At 37.5% G+C, this 19528-nt stretch overlaps 1 pseudogene; it reads left to right on the top strand.

The window, feature by feature from the left end:
• The first annotated feature begins 1753 nt into the window (after positions 1–1753).
• Positions 1754–6378, top strand: LOC147513854 (putative carboxylesterase 8 pseudogene; annotated as a pseudogene).
• Positions 6379–19528: the final 13150 nt, after the last annotated feature.

The following is a 19528-nucleotide window of genomic DNA, read 5'->3' as shown; positions in this document are numbered from 1 at the left end:
TTTCCCTGGCCAGCTTTAAGAGTGTAGGAGTTTCGAACTCTCAAATCCTTTTTTTTTTTTATGGTGACTCCCAAAGTCCCAAATCCTAATAGCAATATTTTACAATCAAGTTTTCAACAAGATGAAGTTTCAATATATCCCACGACATCTCGACACTTGGAGAACTGCAATTCATTTCATCATTTGTAATAAAATTGAAATAAAGTTTCAATATACCAAAATTTCAAAGATTATTAAAAATTGAAAATTACTTTTATTGAAGAGAATCACAACTTAATAGCATTCCCAATACAAGTTACTATGAGAGGAAATTGAGAGTTTTCACCTTTGTGGATCAGAAAATACTTGCCCAATACAAGGGTGACAATGAAGATGACTTATAACTAAGTCACAATGAGTGTAGGAGTTGCTACCGAGATTGTCACTGAGTTGTGAGTTTCGGACGGAACATTTTATTCCGTCTCGTGTGTGTGTGTGTGGGTTTTTTTTTTGGATGGAATGTTTCATTCCGTCTCGCGCGTTGTTGTTGTTGTTGTTTTTTTTTTTTTTTCAGATGGGATGTTTCATTCCATCCGCCCGTTTTTTATTATTTTTTTATTTTTATATTCAGAAAGAATCAAACATTCCGTCCGAAATTTAAAGTCACATCTGTATTGGACAACCTTTTCTTGTTTTTCACCACAAAAATAATAAAGAGGTAAAATAGTCCTATGTGGAGGTAAAAAAAACATGACTTGCATTGAAAATGTTCTAAATTATTGCCTTTTGCTACATATAAATAATCAATGTTTCAACCTCTGTGGAACCGAAATGTACCCTTTGCAAATTAGGCGAATATCTCTCTACATTTAGCCATTTAGGTGTGGAAACTAGGGGTCTAACTTGGGCCAGCTACATTAAGCCCAACAGGTTACACTAACTACAGGTTGGGTTTGACTTGGATTGGGTTTGTATCGGGTTGAAAAGATAAGGCCCGAACAAACTTTGGGACGGGCTTGGGTTGAAAAACGAAGATAAACTGTTCAAGTAAAATTCTTATGGGCCCTGGCTCTGGTTAGAGACATTTGGGCTTAAGTTGGACTCGGCTCCACTCAAAACCCAACCAAACCCGCAGAAGTTGGCCTACAAGCATTATCATGATCCGGAAAGCTTTCTCTGTTAAACCTCGGAATTATTCAATTGATGACAAGAAATTTATCGCTGCGATCACTGTTGCTCATTAATTTTGGCCATTACATTATCTTCGGGTTTGTCAATGGGAAAATAAGCCCCTTTCGCTTTGCAATTATGGGCTCCCATTAGTAGGTGAAAACATGTGGGTGCAAATTGCTACCAAATTCAATAAAGTCCGTAAAATCTTTCACACAATCCTCATTTCAGTTCTTCTTTAAATCAAACAAAACCTTCTCAATCCCCCACTATCATCATTCATTCAACCCAAGATCTAACAATCATGGCAGATCAAAATACAGTTATAGATCCATACAAATATATCAATGTAGTTCTTAATCCTGATGGCACACTTACTAGACCTACTCTAGTTCCAAACATCCCACCATCAAGTGATCCCAATTCCAACTCTGTTATCTCCCTAGACATCACTCTAAATCCCTATAAAAACACTTGGATGAGAGTTTTTCAACCCACCAATCTTTCTTCCAATAAAAAACTACCCCTCATCATTTATTTCCATGGTGGTGGTTTTATTCTTTATAGTGCATCATCTGCTCCATTCCATGAATCTTGTGTGAAAATGGCGAGTGGATTACCAGCAATAATTATTTCAGTTGATTATAGTCTTGCACCCGAAAACAAACTTCCTTCTGCTTATGAAGATGGTGTGGAGGCACTGCTTTGGGTCAAGTACCGAGCTATAAATGGTGACTTCGAATTTTGTAAATCTGTTGATTTTTCCAAGTGTTATATCATGGGCAGTAGTAGTGGTGGTAATATTACTTATCAAGTGGGCTTAAGAGCCTTGAGTTTAGATCTTGAACCAGTTAAGATTATTGGGCTTATCATGAACCAACCATTTTTTGGTGGGCTTGAAAAAACTGAGTCTGAATTAAAAATGGTGAACGATAGAATAATTCCTCTTGTAGTTGCTGATTTGATGTGGGTATTAGCTTTGCCTATGGGTGCTGATAAGAATCACGAGTTTTGTAACCCAATGGGGGCCCATTTTAATAAGATCAAACGGTTGCCAAGGTGTTTTGTGAATGGGTACGGTGGTGACCCGCTGGTTGACCGTCAGAAGGAATTTTCCAAGATGTTAGGGGACCAGGGGGCTTGTGTCGTGGAAAATTATTCTGATGATGGTTATCATGCTTGTGAATTGTTTATTCCTGATAAGGCTCAGGCTTTGGTGATGAACGTTAAAGATTTCTTTTACTCTCCTGGTACTATGTCCACTTTGTGAGTTTTTGGAGAAATGACTATGAACTTAGGTTTGCATCTTCTACTTGATGCTTAATCGTATGACTGTATGAGTGTATGACAAAAGAAATAATGATATGTTTTTCAGTTTTGATTCCTTCTGCATCATATTTATTTTCGGAAGTATCAACCAAGCCAGCGAAGCAACAAAGCCACAGTGAAAAATATAATTTGCAATTTTGCATAACAAAACATCACCAAACCAGCACAAGAACACCATACCAAATTACCAAGTAGCTGAATACATTAAGTACCGCACAAAACTTCAGTTTACATATAAAATTTGTTTGCGTTTGATGGGTTTTCTTTTAACTTTACGTCGTCATTTTGTTACGCAAATTATGAACTGCAAAACACAATTTGCCTACCGCAGAGAAAGTAAAACACAAAACAAAAGTAGGATTGAACGATAGATGTGGCCACGAGTGAGGGTTAACATTAAGTACTTGAACGGTTGAACCCAATTTCAGTTGGTGTAGAGAAAAAAACGTTTTTCTCTCTTTGGTGTTAAGGGTGCGCCCGCGCTCATGCCTTTGGTGACTTTCAGTGTTTTAGGCGCGCCTGCGCTTGACTTTTGCCTAGTCGAGGGGGCTCCCGCACTCCACCGTTTTCAGCACGAATTCGACTGTTTCATAAGTTTTCAGAAACAGTATAAATATAAATTTTTTCTGTAAAAACTTAACCTAACCAAAACCAAGAAAGAGAGAGATTGTAAGAGAGCAATTCTTTGTGAGTTGGGTATTCATTCTTTGTGAGTGAATTGAGATATCTTGTAATCTGTTATTTTGGACATCTAGTAAAGCTTAAAACTTGCAGTGTGGACGTAGGCAAATTGCTGAACCACGATATATCTCGTCTTGTAGTTTGGTTATTCCTTTACATTAATTGTTTTTATTTATATGCTTGTTTATTGACATTGAGAAGTGTTAGGATATTATTTGGAGGGTGTTGAAGTCTTGTCTAGTGAGAAGGATCGATCTTTAATTTGTGTAGAATTGATCTATTTGTTGTGGGTAATGTTGTTTCTGCATTGTCCTATTCACAACAATTGGTATCAGAGTAAGGTTTACGATTTAAGATTTTGAGTTTTGGTAAAGAATCATAGTGCTCAAAATTTGTGTAGACAAGGTGTTCGATTAAATTCCAAAGTAAGATTGTTTTTTGGATTATTGTGTATGACTTGAAAAAAAAATGGCTTCCAAGATGTCAAATGCTAAGTTTGAAGTAGAGAAGTCTAATGAGAAGAATAACTTTGGGATTTGGAGAGTCAAAGTAAGGGACATCCTCATCCAACAAGGTTTGCACAAGGTTTTAAAGGGGATTAACTCAAAGGCTGCGAGTATGATTAATGATGATTGGGAAAAGTTCGATCTACAATTAATGATGTAGATCGAACTTTTCCCAATTAATTAATTATACTCCGGTTGTGTCTTGCTAATGATGTCATGTATAGTGTGATGGGAGAAAATACCGCTGCCGGTATTTGGCTCAAGCTAGAAGTTATGTATATGACCAAGAGCATGACTAACAAGATGTACCTTAAGAAGCGTCTTTATCGGTATATGATGGTGGATGGCTCAACGATGCAAGAGCACGTTAGTGAGTTCCTTCGATGCCTAGCAGATTATCTGAATGTTGGTATGCAGATGGATGATGATGATCAAGCAGCATGTTTAATATTCTCTTTGCCTGAAAGCTATGAGCATCTAATGACCACATTTATGAACAGAGAAGATGTTAGTTGATCTTGACGAAGTTCAAAGTGTGTTTCTTTCTTATGACTTGATGAAAAAGACAAGAGTTGAGAATAACATTAATGCATGACAGGGGCTAGTGGCAAGAGGAAGGTCGCATAAAAAGGCTTCTATAAGCAATGAGAAGTCTAGGTCCAAGTCAAAGAAGCCTTTGACACATGTGAAGTGCTACAATTGCGATGAAAATGGACATTACGCAAGTAATTGTCCTCACTCGAAGAAAGAGAACAAGAGAGAAGATAAGAAGAAATGTAAGGCTAAAATTGAGGCAAGTTATGCTTCAGGCTCTGAAGGGGACGAGTTGAGTCTCTTTGTGTCCACACAATATTATATGGCCAAAAGGTGGATTCTTGATTCCGGATGTTCCTACCATATGTGCCCGAATAGAAAGTGGTTTACTTCTTATGAGAGCATTGATGGTAATTCTATTTTGATGGGTAATGACGTTGCTTGTAAGACGGTAGAAATTGGAACTATACGGGTCAAGATGCATGATGGTGTAGTGAGGACTTTAACCGATGTGAGACATGTTCCTCAGTTAAAGAAAAACCTTATTTCTCTTGGTACCTTGGATTCCAAAGGCCACAAGTTTGTGGGGGAAGGTGGAGTCCTAAAGATTGTTAATGGCTCTTTAGTTGTTATGAAAGGTCAAAGACATGGAACTTTGTATACTTTGATGGGTAGTACCGTGATAGGCGATGTAGCAGTGGTTGCATGTAGTGATGATTCTGAATGCACTAAGATGTGGCATATGCAACCAAGGCCCAAAATATCGATATCGATGAACATATCGGTGTACCCAAAAACCGATATATATCGGATATTTCGGATATATCCATTTTTTTTGGTAACCAGTCCAAACTATTTAAAATATCGGAAATATTGGATATATCGGAAATATAATATCGGAAATATCGGATATATATTGAAAATATCGGATTTATATTTTAAAATTGTCAAAAAGTCAACCGATATATATCGATTATATCGGAAATATCGATGATATCGGCGATATAAAGTTTCATATCGGAAATTCCGATATATATCGGAAAAAAAGAGTTCTATATTCGGTGGATATATGTCGGAAATATCGATGTCGGTGTACCAAAATACCGATATATATCGGATATATCGGCGATATATCAGATATATCGGCGATATTTTGGTCCATGTATGCAACTAGGGCATATGAGTGAAAAAGGTTTGTCTGAGTTGTGCAAGCGAGGGTTCTTGAAGGACTTGAAAAAGCCATGAGGTTTTGTGAGCATTGCGTCTATGGGAAGCAGTGCAGAGTCAAGTTCAAGTCAAGCAAGCACACGACAATATGCATCCTTAACTATGTGCATACGGATGTTTGGAGACCCTCCAGAGTGGCTTCAAATGGAGGTAACCGCTATTATGTCTCATTCATTGATGATCATACTCACTATGTGTGGGTGTATATGATGAAAACGAAAGATGAAGTGTTTGAGACATTTAAGAAGTGGAAGGCAAGGGTTGAGAATCGCACAGATAGGAAGGTAAAGACATTACGGTCTGATAATGACACTGAGTATACCTAATGGACTTTCCAAGAGTTTTGTGTGCAATAGGGAATTGCCGCATTAATCGAATGATCCGAGGACTTCGAGGGGACGCGCCAAATGAGAATGGAATGGCAGAGAGGATGAATAGAACCTTGCTTGAAAGAGCGAGATGTTTGTTGTCTAATGCCAGTCTAGGCAAAGAGTATTGGGCATATGCAGTGTCCATGGCGTGTTACCTGTACAATAGGTCACCAGTTCTAGCTATAGATTGCAAGACACCTTATGAGGTGTGGTCAGGTAACCTAGCTGATTATAATATTTTGCGAGTGTTTGGATCGACTGCTTACTACCATGTGAGGGAGAGCAAGCTAGATCCTAGAGCTAAGAAAGCCATATTCTTAGGCTTTGCAAATGGGGTAAAGGGATACAGATTGTGATGTCTAGAAGACCACAAGTTCCTGGTCAGTAGAGATGTTACCTTTGGTGAGACTTCCGTGTTATCTTTCAGTAAGCCGAAAAGAGCTGGGAAGAATGGTGAGTCTATAGAAGTTCAAGCTACAGAGTTTAAGTTGTCTGATGCAGCAGATGACTGGTTGGTTCATGATGAGGTACCAGATCATGGAACCACGCAACAACAGGAAGAAGAGCATGAACATCCGTAACTTGTAGTGGCTGACCCTAGGCCAAAGAGACAAGTGAAAGAAGTTCACAAGTATGGGCACGAGAAGCCGGTGAAACACTATGGTCAGGTGGATTTAGTGGCATATGCATTGAATATCAAAGATGATGAGCCAGATAGCTTCAAGGAAGCTGTTAGAGATGCTCATTATAGAGATTGGTTGGTTGCTATGAAAGAAGAGATGGAGTCTCTTGATAAAAATCACACATGGGACCTAGTTTTATTGTCAAATGGCAAAAGGACTATCGGCAGTAAATGGGTGTTCAGAAAGAAAGAAGTCCTTCCTGAGTTCGACAGTACTGGGTACAAGGTAAGAGTGGTAGCAGAGGGTTTCTCACAAAAGGAAGGAGTCGACTACAATGAGGTATTTTCCCCGGTGGTCAAACATACTTCCATTCGTGTGTTATTGAGTTTAGATGCACACTTCGACTTGGATTTAGAGCAACTTGATGTGAAAACTACTTTCTTGTATGGGGACTTGGAGGAAGAGATTTATATAAGACAACCTGATGGTTTTGTTGTTGTTGAGAAAGAAGATCATGTGTACAAGTTGAATCGGTCACTGTATGGTTTAAAGCAATCGTCAAGGCAATGGTACAAGCGCTTTGACACATTCATGATGCAACATGAGTACACCCGAAGTAAGTATGACTGTTGTGTTTACTTTCATAGGCTTCGTGGTAATGACTTTATTTATCTCCTGCTTTATGTAGATGACATATTTATTGCTTCCAAAAGCATGGTGGAGATAGACAAGTTGAAATCTCAACTTAGCTCTAAGTTTAAGATGAAAGACTTAGGTGGAGCCAAGAAGATATTAGGCATGGAGATTGACAGAGATAGGAAGAAGTGATGGATAGTTGTATCTCAGAAGAAATACCTTTAGAAAGTAATTTCTCATTTTGGTATAAAGAATGCAAAGTCGGTTTCTACACCTTTAGCTGGGTATTTTAGGCTTTTAGCTAAGTTCTCTCCTAGTTCGGTGGAGGAACAAAAGCATATGGCAAATATTCCTTATGCAAGTGCCGTGGGCAGTTTGATGTATGCTATGGTGTGCACACGCCCAGACATTTCACAGGCAGTTAGTGTTGTAAGCAGGTATATGACAAATTCAACTTGTTTGACAATTTTTAACATTGGCAAAAGATGATTGCAAAAACTAGACATTTATGGACCGTTAGATATTTTTTCAAAAGTGGACAACAATTTTTATCTAAGTCAGAGGATATCAAACAAGTTGAATTTTTGTAGAGATGTTTTTTATGGTTAGTAGATCATATGCACAAAAGATTAGGTTTTAAATCATTTTGTAGGTGAAGTTGTGGTTGTTTTAGATTCGATACTTATTTAAGGTTCTTTTAGGAGCTGGGATGGGTATATATATATATATATATATATATATATTATAACTTCTCTTTAAGTATATCGAATTTTTGAAATCTGAATTTTTATTTCAAAACGTTTAATACTTATATAAAACATACTACGTATTATTAACGTATTGCGAATTTTTGATCGACTTGTTGACCGAATGTTTCTCACATGTAAACGAATGAAACTCGAATTATTCCCGTAAGAATAATTTCCGTATTCCGAAATGCTAACAAGGACATAAACGCCAAACCTCTCCAATATATCATCATTAATATAAATTAACCTTTGATGACACATGGCAGAAGAGGCAAACATGAGTGAGGGTAGTGAGGTAATTTTAGGTGAGCAGGGGTAGTGGGTGTCATTTAAGAAATTTTTTGGTGTGCATTGGCTTAAATGGATAGGATGATGACACGTGTCAATTAGCATGATTTTGGTATAGTGAGAGTTAATAGGTGTTTTGGACATTTTATGTGGTGAGGGGCAGATTTGACATTGCACATACACCAAACTAGACTCATTTTTTCAAAAAGAATCAATGAGAGCCTAAAAACTTTTTCAATCATGCTATGAAATTTTATCAAATCGGAAGTTTAAATGTGAAAAGGATTCTTTGGGGCGGAACACTAAAAAACTGTTTTCTTTTTAAAAGTCTGAGAAAACAGTTTTTCATAAACATGTTTGGTTGTGACTTTTCTTAAAAGCTATTTTAATACTAATTGGAAAATTTGCCTTTAGCTCTTTTCAAAAGAAAAAACACTAAAAAACAAGTTTTCCTTTTAACATAAAACAAGTTTTGGGAAAAAAGGATTTTGGAATTCATTTTTTTTTTTTTAAATTGTTATTTAATTTTTTCACTAATAAACATGTTTTAAAAAATTTCCAAACACCCCCTTGTATATTTATTTTGGAATTCATTGAAATTGTTATTTAATTGACTAGCAACATTAAAAGTTTATTCTATTTATTACTAAGAAAATATTCTATGATAAGAAAATAGATCGTAGAAAACCTAGAAAATTTAAGAAATTTGGGGCTATCTAAGAAAGTAGTCTAAAATCTTAATTCCAAATCCCTTCTCAAGCTAGGCAGAAGAACTAATCTCAAAGCATATGCAACAATATTATTTTCAAAATAATCTAAAACAATATAATTTTGCTAATGAAAAAGTAAAGTCAGTCACTTGGATGAGGGTGAAGTCGGCCCACTAACATCATCCTCATCTAGTGGGGCTGAGTAGGAGGTGGAGGTTGCACAAAGTCCTCAGCCACAGCAAGCCCAGTCCTTAGGTCTTAGGTCTTTGCGGACGCTACCTTAGTCCTTAGGTCTTGTGTTCATGGCTGGGGCCTGACACCTAGAAAAGTGGTCTAGCTTGTGTTATGACATCTCCCTCCTGTGTTATTAGTCCCATCTATTTCATTTCCTTTCATTCTTGTTTCTTTGTTTCTTCTCAAATATTGTTGATGTTGGATATAAGTTTGTTTCGTTAGTTTGGAGTGTATCCAGTAAGTCGACTAGGAGAATAGCCCACAATTATTTCTGGGATTATTTTTAAAATTAAGCAAAGAGGGAATAGGTGTCGTAAAGACGATAAGGACCTCGATGAGAATTCTAATCAATGACTCCTCCTTGTGAATATTTAAACCTTTTATTGATGACCACCTCTGTCAGACCTTGTCTTTGTGGCCCCATTGCCTTGGGTCCTAATATATATATATATACGGTTTGGCTATAGTGACACTCTTATTGTGACATCCCTATTTTACACCTCTCCTGAACAGTCCGATCTAATCTAAGTCTCAAAAGATCTAACACTCCAAATTTCAAACAACAAAGTGGGGGCTAAAAACATCTTTTACATCTTATCTTCTCAAATCAAACCGAAATTAACACCCTCACCCTCCACTTCCAGCAAATAGAACTAAATTCTCTCCAAATCAAACCGAAATTCCACACCAAAACGACGACGACAAAAGTGTTTTGTTGATGGAAATTAACACCCTCACCCTCATTCATGGTCCTGTATAAAGGTTCAATGGACAAATTAAAGATCTTATTAAAAGCTATAAAGCCTTGTTTCTGGATATTAGGGGTTTTTGAAGAATGGTAAATGCTGAGAAGTATTAGTTAAGATTGGAAGCAATGTCTTGAGAGTATCGATGTGGTCACAGTTTATATAGGTGAATGTCATGAAGTGGTTTCTAGGAAGCGGATTCATTAAACATCATAAGGATAATGAGATGTTTCACGACTTCTTTGACTTTAAAATGATGGACTGTGCTGAAAACACATATATACACTAATACACTGATATTGGAAACTGAAACAAATTATAATCGCAAATCTAACCATGGTAATTCTGGGGTGGAAAGCTTAAGGAACTGATTTATATTTGTAGATATGGGCATTTTGATTCAAGAGTGAGCAACAACTTAACAAGAGTCTAGTTTTTCTCCAATTTCGTTTTAGAGAGAGTATTCACTTCATGTCTTCTTCGCGTTTTAATTTTTTGTTGATGAAGAGAAGGGAAAAAACTAGAGTGAATTTCGGAGGTCTTCAATGGTAAACTCTTTTTTATTTTTGTTGTTGAGAAGATGAGACGTAAAAGACATTTTTACCCACACTTTGTTGTTTGAAATTTGGAGTGTTAGATCTTTTGAGACTTAGACTAAATTTCAACTCATTTGATAATGTTTATATATATATATATATATATATATATATATATATATATATATATATATATATATATATATATATATATATATATATATATATATAATTATCAAATGAGTTGAAATTTAGTAGATGTGATCTTTATGGTTAGTTGAACATATCTACAAAACATTAGGTTATCTACAAAACATTTAGTTGAACATTAGGTTATAATTCACGTTGTACGTAAAGTTGTGAGGCATGATATAAAAAGTATACGAATATACTTTTTATACCATAGTTTATACCACACCCCTATGCAAAATGAGTTAAGGGCTAAGAATTTGTGTATATGATATACTAATCATAGATAGCATCTACACAAAAATTCATCTCATTTGGAAATCTCTAACCTAGTTAAAAATCATTATCAACTGATTTTTTTTTAACGGCTCAGATTTATCGATTTTGCAATCATCTTTTGACATGGTTAAACATTATCAAATTAGTTGAAATTTTATAGAGATGATTTTCATGGTTAGTTGAACACATCCATAAAAAACTAGGTTATAATTCATGTTGTAGATGAAGTTGTAAGGCATGGTATAAAAAGTATGGTAAACGGAACCTACTCATATATATATAGGAGTAGGTTCCGTTTACCATACTTTTAAAACCATAGTTTATACCACACCCCTTTACAAGATGAATTAAGTGCCAATAATTTGTAGATATGATCTACTAATCATAGATAACATCTCCACAAAAATTTATCTCATTTGGAAATCTCTAACCTAGTTAAAAGTTATTGTAAACTTTGATTTTTTTTTAATGGTTCAGATTTTTTGATTTTACAATCATTTTTTAACATAGTTAAACATTATCAAATCAGGTGAAATATTATAGAGGTGATCTTCATGGTTGGTTGAACACATCCATAAAAAACTAGGTTATAATTCATGTTGTTGGTAAAGTTGTGGGGTATGGTATAAACTATAGTATAAAAATTATGGTAAACGGAACCTGCTCAATATATATATGAGGGGGATAGAGCCACTCCCATTATATCCACACCCGAGCCACTCCATCGACTTACAAATTTAATTAAGACCCCATTTTTTTGTGGAAATGATCTTCTCACAATAGATAGCATGCCCACAAAATTTCATCATATTTGGATATGTCTAACCTTGTGAAAATTAGTGTTCAATTTTGAATACTTATCCAACGGTCCAGAATTTTCCAATTTCATAATAACATTTTATTAGGCTAGACATATTTGAATGAGCCAAAATTTGGTGAGCATATTATTCATGGTGGGGAGATCATAATTACAAAATATCATCCCTTAATTCATCTGGTAAGATGAAATATGACATTGTATGTTTCTCTCTCTCTCTCTCTCTCTCTCTCTCTCTAACACATTTTTCTTTCTTTTCTTTAAAGCATAAGGCCCCACTCTGAGAGCTCGTTTAGGGCCTCTCAAATCTCAGAGCCGGCGGTGCTGTTTTCCTTTTACTTTGTAATAACTCATATTATATATTGCAAATTTTAATCATGGAGAGTAAGCTATGGTGGGTGTTGCTTTTCTTTCTTATTCTCTACATGGTCCCACATTATTCTGCATCTCCCCGCCTGTCCCTTAGTAGTTTTTAAATTACTGTTAATTTCTTATTTGTTTAGTTTTAGGATTTTTGTTTTGTCAACCTGGAATGCCTTTGCAAGAACATAATCTGAGATGGGTGGATTGAATCCAAAGAGAATGTTGGCAATAGTAATTGTTTCGACCCCCACCTACGTGGCAAACGTCTATTAGTAGGGGTCTCTATTTTATTCATTTAATCAACAGGGCTAAAGCCCAATTCGCAATATCATGGATCAATGTACAGGCTCATTAACTCATATGTCTAAGACTGAACCTTAGCCACATGGCTTGCCACTAATATACATTGATTTATGTCCAGATTCATTTCTTATTAAAGAGATAATTATCAGTTGAAAGTTATATTCTATCACAATTACTCAAGCAACAAGATTACTTGAGCTACAAGGACTCTCTACTCTACCTATATAAATACCACATTATTTTTCATAAGGAACTACGTGGAAACCCTCGATCCCTAGAGAATAGATCTTGGACGCGTGGCAGCCATTATTTGGTTCGGTTTCATCTCCCCAACATCAAATTCCTCCGTTTCTTAGTGCATTTTTACCATTGCTCGTTGTGTTGAAGCGGTTTTCTTGCGAAACATAATTGACGCCCGTCGTGGGAATTTAGAATTCATTATCACGTGAAACAATCAAGATGGTAAGCACAAGAAGCGGACCAAATAGTCGACATATTTCTCCCCGCTAATAATACTGCAACCCTCGAAATTCAAATCGGCCATTGCAAGAACCATTGAACAATCAAGTTGATCCTAGTGGTAGGATCAATTCTCAACATCCGATCAGAAGCGTAATAAGAATCCGCCACCGCCTCCGCCATCGCAAAAGGCCGTACAACCGCGCGGCACCAACCCTAACAAATTTTGCAACAAGAAAATCGACAAGTCGGTAATCCTCCCCTCCGGTCGTCCGTCATCCATGTCGATCCTTCCGGTTGACATAGATATGGACGTGGACACTACTCTCACACCAACTAACGGAAAAGGTGATAGTAATAGCCAATTCACCCCTAATACGGTTGAGCGTGAGTTACGACGAGTCAAAAATTTAAATAGGAACTTGAGAAGGAAGTTGGCAAAGAGGCAAAGGCGGTGGGCGATCTTTGCAAATTCAACAACATCAAGGCGACCCGCGAAGGGGACGCAGCCATTCCAGTGTATGGGACCGTCTTGATGATCCACTTCATCGTCCTTAACAATGTGTTATTTCTCAAGCACAATCAACCAGTGCGTGCTCTAAAAGTAATGACCCTATTACCCGTACTTATGGGGAGAATCGGATTGGCAGGGATAACTACTACCCTAGACATGTCCGATCTCAAAGGGAAGATTTACCTCTGAGAAGCAATTCCAGGGAAAACTGCCATCCGAGATATGTTCGACATGACTGGGAAGGCGGGCATCCTAGACAAGAGCAACCAAACATGGAGAAGCGGTATAATTATACCAACCACCCGGCCAAGGGTGACTACCGGCCTAGACAGGCTGGTTACAGGGATAGACAAAGACAATCACCGGTCGGAGCTGATCGTGCGTACTGCCAAAGATCTCTAACTCCAATAAGAGATAATGGAAGGTATCCTTTTCCACATGGGCACGACCGGGGGCGTCCAGTTGTTCGAGCCAATACTTTAACTCTAACAGAACAACAGTTGAAAGAGTTGATTGCAAAAGAACTTAACGATAGAGAGTCAAGGGATGTAAGAATGAAAAACTTGACAGTCAATGATGGCGTACTTGATAAGTTTTCGCTCGACATTCAAGAAGCTTACCACCATCCCGACTTCAAACAACCTGATTTTGAACTTTATGATGAGTCGGAAGGAGATCCTGGCTTGCATGTTCTATCGTTCAAAAATAAGTTGGTGTTATGGGGTGGAGATGATCCGCTCTTATATAAGCTCTTTCCATCAACTCTAAAGGGAGAAAGATTACGCTGGTTTAGTGAGTTGCCTTCAAGATCAATTCACCAATTCAATGAACTAGAAAATCAGTTTGTTAATCGTTTTTGCCACAATTGCAAGACGCCAAAGGATGTCGACTCACTTTTGAACATCAAGCAACAACGTGACAAAAAGTTACGCCACTTTACTATGTTCGGAAGGCCGCAGCACCGCCGCCGCCGCTACCGCAAACGGTGGTACAAATGCCTCCGAAAGAAGGCGTCACGGAAGAAAGTATAAGGAAAACCTTCATCCCAGATTGGACCGACCTAACAGGGAAGGCCGACCTCGCAAATTTGAGGAAAATTGCCATCCTAGATAGGTCCGACCAGGCAGGGAAAGAAGGCGTCGTGGAAGAAAGTATAAAGAAAACCTTCATCCCAAACTGGACCGACCTGACAGGGAAGGCCGACCTCGTAAATTTGAGGAAAATCGCCATCCTAGATAGGTCCGACCAGACAGGGAAGGAAGGTGTTACAGAAGCAACTAGAGGGAAGACCACAATCCCAAACAAACTACCGACCTAGATAGGTTGGTTACACGCAAAGAAAAAGACAATCTCCAGTCGGACCCGAACGTGTGTACCGCTTAAAATCTCTAACTCTTGTAAGAGGTAATGGCAGGTGTCATTTTCCACATAAGCTCGACCGGGGGCGTCTGTCTGTTTAAATCTTCTGGATAAAATGGATTTCACCCCACTTAGCACGAAGTCCCTTTGATGTAACTTCCCACTCATCATAAAGGTCATCCGAACCTTTAAACGAGCTTGTCCGATTCAAACGTATCCGTTGCCCGCGAATTTCGAACCGGTGAACGCCACTTCGGCTTCCAACGCCTATCTTTCATGGATGCTTCTTCGTGGTACTACCAGATATCTTTGAATGTGGATGACCAAGAGTTCACCGCCTTCATCACCGACCAAGGCATTTTTGCTACACTATTATGCCTTTTGGTCTGAAAATGCCGTGCAACCTACCAAAAGCTTGTCAATACAATTTTTCCGATCGGCTAGGAAAAAATAATGAAGGCTTATATTGATGATATAGTCGTTAAATCGAAACATACCGGGTGATCATCTTTCGTTCTTCAACTTGTTTTGATAGGCTTAACAAGTATAACATGAAACTCAATCCGCCAAATATTCTTTTGGCCTCTTCCGAAAATTTCCGATTCCTCATGACTCGTAGAGGTATTGAGGCTAATCCCGATCGATGTAGCCGTTATTGATATGCCATCACCAAAAAAAGAAGAAGAAGGAAATTCAACTACTTAATCGGGTCGGCTTGCATCTTCATAAATTTATTTCTAAATATTCGATCGTTGTCATCCCTTCTTCCAGACTTTAAAGGGGGCGACAACTTGGAACGTTGATTGTGAGATGGCATTGCAACAACTAGATCGAGAAATACTTGGTCAGTCCTCCTATATTGACAAGTCCTTCAACGGGTCAACCTAGTGGCATATACCGGCGCCTACAACTCAAGCCGTTAGTCTTTGTTCTTTTCATTGATGATGGTAGACCGCCTTTTTTATCGATAAGACTTTAACCGGAGCTGAGTCTCATTATTCAAAGATGGAATAAATTGCACTTGCATTTGTTCGTGTCGCTCGCCGATTGAAACCATACTTCCAGGGGAGGTTGGTCATAATTATACTGAAAATCCCTTACGCAAGATCTTTCGTGATGCACAAGAATCAAGTTGATTAGCCGAATGGGAAAGTTATCTTAGTGCATATAGCATTGTCTTTGACAGTCATACTACTGAAAAAGGACATGCTCTGGCTTCTTTGATAGTTGATTTTCCGATTAATGATTCTCCTATTGATGATTTCTTGCACCAAGAAGAATCTATGGAAGACATTCTGCGGCCAATAACTGGGGGCGACGAAGACCAACATGAAAACGCAATTCCTAATCCCATTGACTTATGGATTGTTTATTGAGATGGCTCCCATAGTAATATGGGTTTGGAATTGGATGCATTTTTTTGTTAAACCCGGGGAGAAAAAGATTGGGAAATCACAGGCGACTTAGTTTCGCGCTTCAAATAACGGCCGAAAGTATGAGGCTGCCATTTGTGCCTTGAGAACAGCTTTGACACTGGGGGCGCGAAAGCTCCAGTTATACACGGATTCTCGCCTTGTTGCCAATCAGTTTGGTGGGTCTTTTGAAGCAAGAGATGAAATGTATGGCGGCTTATCTTAGTTTGATAATGAGTCTTGCTCGACAATTTGATAGCATCTCTATCACTCAAAGACCCGAAATGACATCGTCATGCGATTCATTGGCTTATCTCTCCTTCGCCGTTAGAAGCCGAAGGGTCAAGACACATCACTTTTGCGATCATCTTTTCGTCGGTTTAAGTTTAAACGCTTTTGTTTTCACTTAGTTCATTACTATCATTACGAAAAATCGTGAAGTTACCACATTTAGCCGTCGGTTTACGTTTGAACGCGTTTTTACGCCGCTTAGTTCATTACTATCATTCACGAAAAATCGGCGAAGTTACCACATTTAGCTTCGTCAGTTTACGTTTGAACGTTTTTTATGCTCGCTTAATCATTACTATCGCTATCGACAAAATCGTGAAGTTACTACTTTTAACTTCGCCAGTCTAAGTTTGAACGCTTTTAATCATTACTATCGCTTTACAAAAATCGTGACGGCTACTACTTTTAACTTCGCCAGTCTAAGTTTGAACGCTTTTATGCTCGCTTAGTTCGTTAATATTGTTCCGACAAAATCTGACGAGGTTACCACGTTTAGCTTTGTCAGCCTAAGTTTGAACGCTTTTATGCTCACTTAGCATAATTTTGCAAAGTTAAGTATGCATTGGGGGCGTTTTTCTCTACGTGGGGGCATCTCGTTCTATTTCATTTCAACTATATAAATCAACAACATTGTCAGTTTTCCACAGGTATGTTATCTATCACAACAACAACATTCAATAGCAAACACATACTTTATTTTTATTTATTTTTCATCAAAAGAAGTTTTAGCTCTATGGTATTACATTCACACAATTACCTAATCAATTGTCTCTGTCAATTATCTTACGGTCGCTCAATTAAATCTTCATTTTCTTCTTTGAAATCTGCATTAAATTAAACTTAGCACTTTCGGTTAATTATCTTCCGCATTCATTATTTTTTCTAAGGCATTGCGCCGCTCTTTCTCAACGAAACTTTCCGTTGGCTTCTAAGGCATTGGGCCGATATTTCTGAGAGACATTTTCTTCTTCCACGTTTTCCTTGAATTTTTCTTCTCTTCTTTGCCATGTGAACTTTGTTCGCATGACAAAGAGGGGGCGGTGTTTCGACCCCCACCTACGTGGCAAACGTCCATTAGTAGGGGTCTCTATTTTATTCATTTAATCAACAGGGCTAAAGCCCAATTCGCAATATCATGGATCAATGTACAGGCCCATTAACTCATATGTATAAGATTGAACCTTAGCCACATGGCTTGCCACTAATATACATTGATTTATGTCCAGATTCATTTCTTATTAAAGAGATAATTATCAGTTGAGAGTTATATTCTCTCCCCAATTACTCAAGCAACAAGATTACTTGAGCTACAAGGACTCTCTACTCTACCTATATAAATACTACATTATTTTTCATAAGGAACTACGTGGAAACTTGATCCCTAGAGAATAGATCTTGGGTACGTAGGCAGCCATTATTTGGTTCAGTTTCATCTCCCCCAACATCAAATTCCTCTGTTTCTTAGTGCATTTTTTACCATTGCTCTCGTTGTGTTGAAGCAGTTTACTGCCGAAACAGTAATCACACCATGGTTTTGGCTACTTAGACCAGCAAACACAACTGAATTATTCTTCCCAACGTTGAATTGGAAGTGAAGCCTATGGGGAATACAAATACATCACCCTGATATAGGACTTTGGTGATGATCGAGGCGATTATCTGGATTGGAGGTGGGGAATACAAATACATCACCCTGATATAGGACTTTGGTGATGAGGCGATTATCTGGATTGGAGGTGATGAGTCCAACATAAAGTGTACCCTCCAAGACCACTAGGACCTCAGTTATGAGAGGGTGCGTATGGGGTGGGTTGAGACCATAGGGTGCATGGTCTATACAAACCAAGGAGACGCCGAGAGTGTTGATTATTTCTTCCTTGTCTATAGGATGTTTTTTGATAAAATATGATAACATTTCCTATTATTTCTCAACAGGGCCAGTGGAGGAACTACCCCTTCCACCCTTTCATGATGAGTTCCCCAAGGTCGAGAGCCCCAATACCCCCCAACCCCAAAGGTATTTACAAAATTTACTTGTTTCTCACACCTCAATTAATCGCACACACTACGCAGATGGCTTGGAAGTGTATTTGAAGTGAGTGTGATACTAAGTAGTTGAAAATCTTTGTTCATAGATCTAATAGTATAAGTATTTTCAAGTTCTTTCCACTTTCTGTTTGTGGGTTGTTTTCACATATATCGACTCCAAAGGCTTGTGGCTTATGTTTATGACATAGTTACCAAGAAGTGAAATGCATGCTAATTTATTGCATTTTTATATAGGCAAAGGCTCCAAACAACTCGATCACTCCCTACGGGAGGACCAACGCACAAGGAACCCATGATCTTCTGGAAGTGGCTGCTTGTGGGTCTACTTTCTGGCGTTGTAGTTACGGTAGTTGTTGGCGGATTTATAGTTTGGTGGTGGAGGTGGTTACAAATGAAGAAAAAACAAAAACATCTTGAACATGAGAGAATCCAACAGCAGCAAAGAGCAGAGCAAGAGAGAATCCAACAGCAGCAAAGAACAGAAAGAGCTCAGAAAAGATTAGAAGCAGCTCAGATGAGAGCCTTGGCGCAGAGGGTGAGAGACTTGAGGCGCGTATGATGCTGATATCTGTTGGAATTCTCATTTAAAACAGGCTCCCCAATAAATAAATAAAAAAATAAGAAACCAAAAATAGAGGGGAAAAGAGATATGGTCAATCCCATGACTTAAAATCTTTTGTATATCTATGAAAGACATTATTTTTTCTTTTCGCAAATCAAATGATCGAGTAAACTAACATAAAGACATGAATGTGTTGCCTCTAATTCTTATTTTCTTATACAATTTACAAATCTACATTCTAAAAGAGATGCTAAAATAGAAGAGAGAGAAATATTGACAAATATATATTATAAAATTATATTAAAGTAAAATTAGTGGAACATTATAATAAGTTGAACATTTTACTCTAATTATATATTTGTAATATATAGTTATAAGTAGAACATTTTACTCTAACTATAATATATAGTTATAAAATTATAAAAGAGATATAAATATAGAAGAGAGAAATGTTGACAAATATATATTATAAAATTATACTAAAGTAAAATTAGTGGAATATTATAATAAGTAGAATATTTTACTCTAATTATATATTTGTAATATATAGTTATAAGTAGAATATTTTACTCTAATTATAATATATAGTTATAAATAAAATTATAAGTAGAA

The sequence above is a fragment of the Coptis chinensis genome, chromosome 3 (genome assembly GCF_015680905.1).
Source record: "Coptis chinensis isolate HL-2020 chromosome 3, ASM1568090v1, whole genome shotgun sequence".
NCBI lineage: Eukaryota > Viridiplantae > Streptophyta > Magnoliopsida > Ranunculales > Ranunculaceae > Coptis > Coptis chinensis.
The sequence above is the reverse complement of the archived record's forward strand: the minus strand, read 5'-3'. Positions and strand labels throughout refer to the sequence as shown.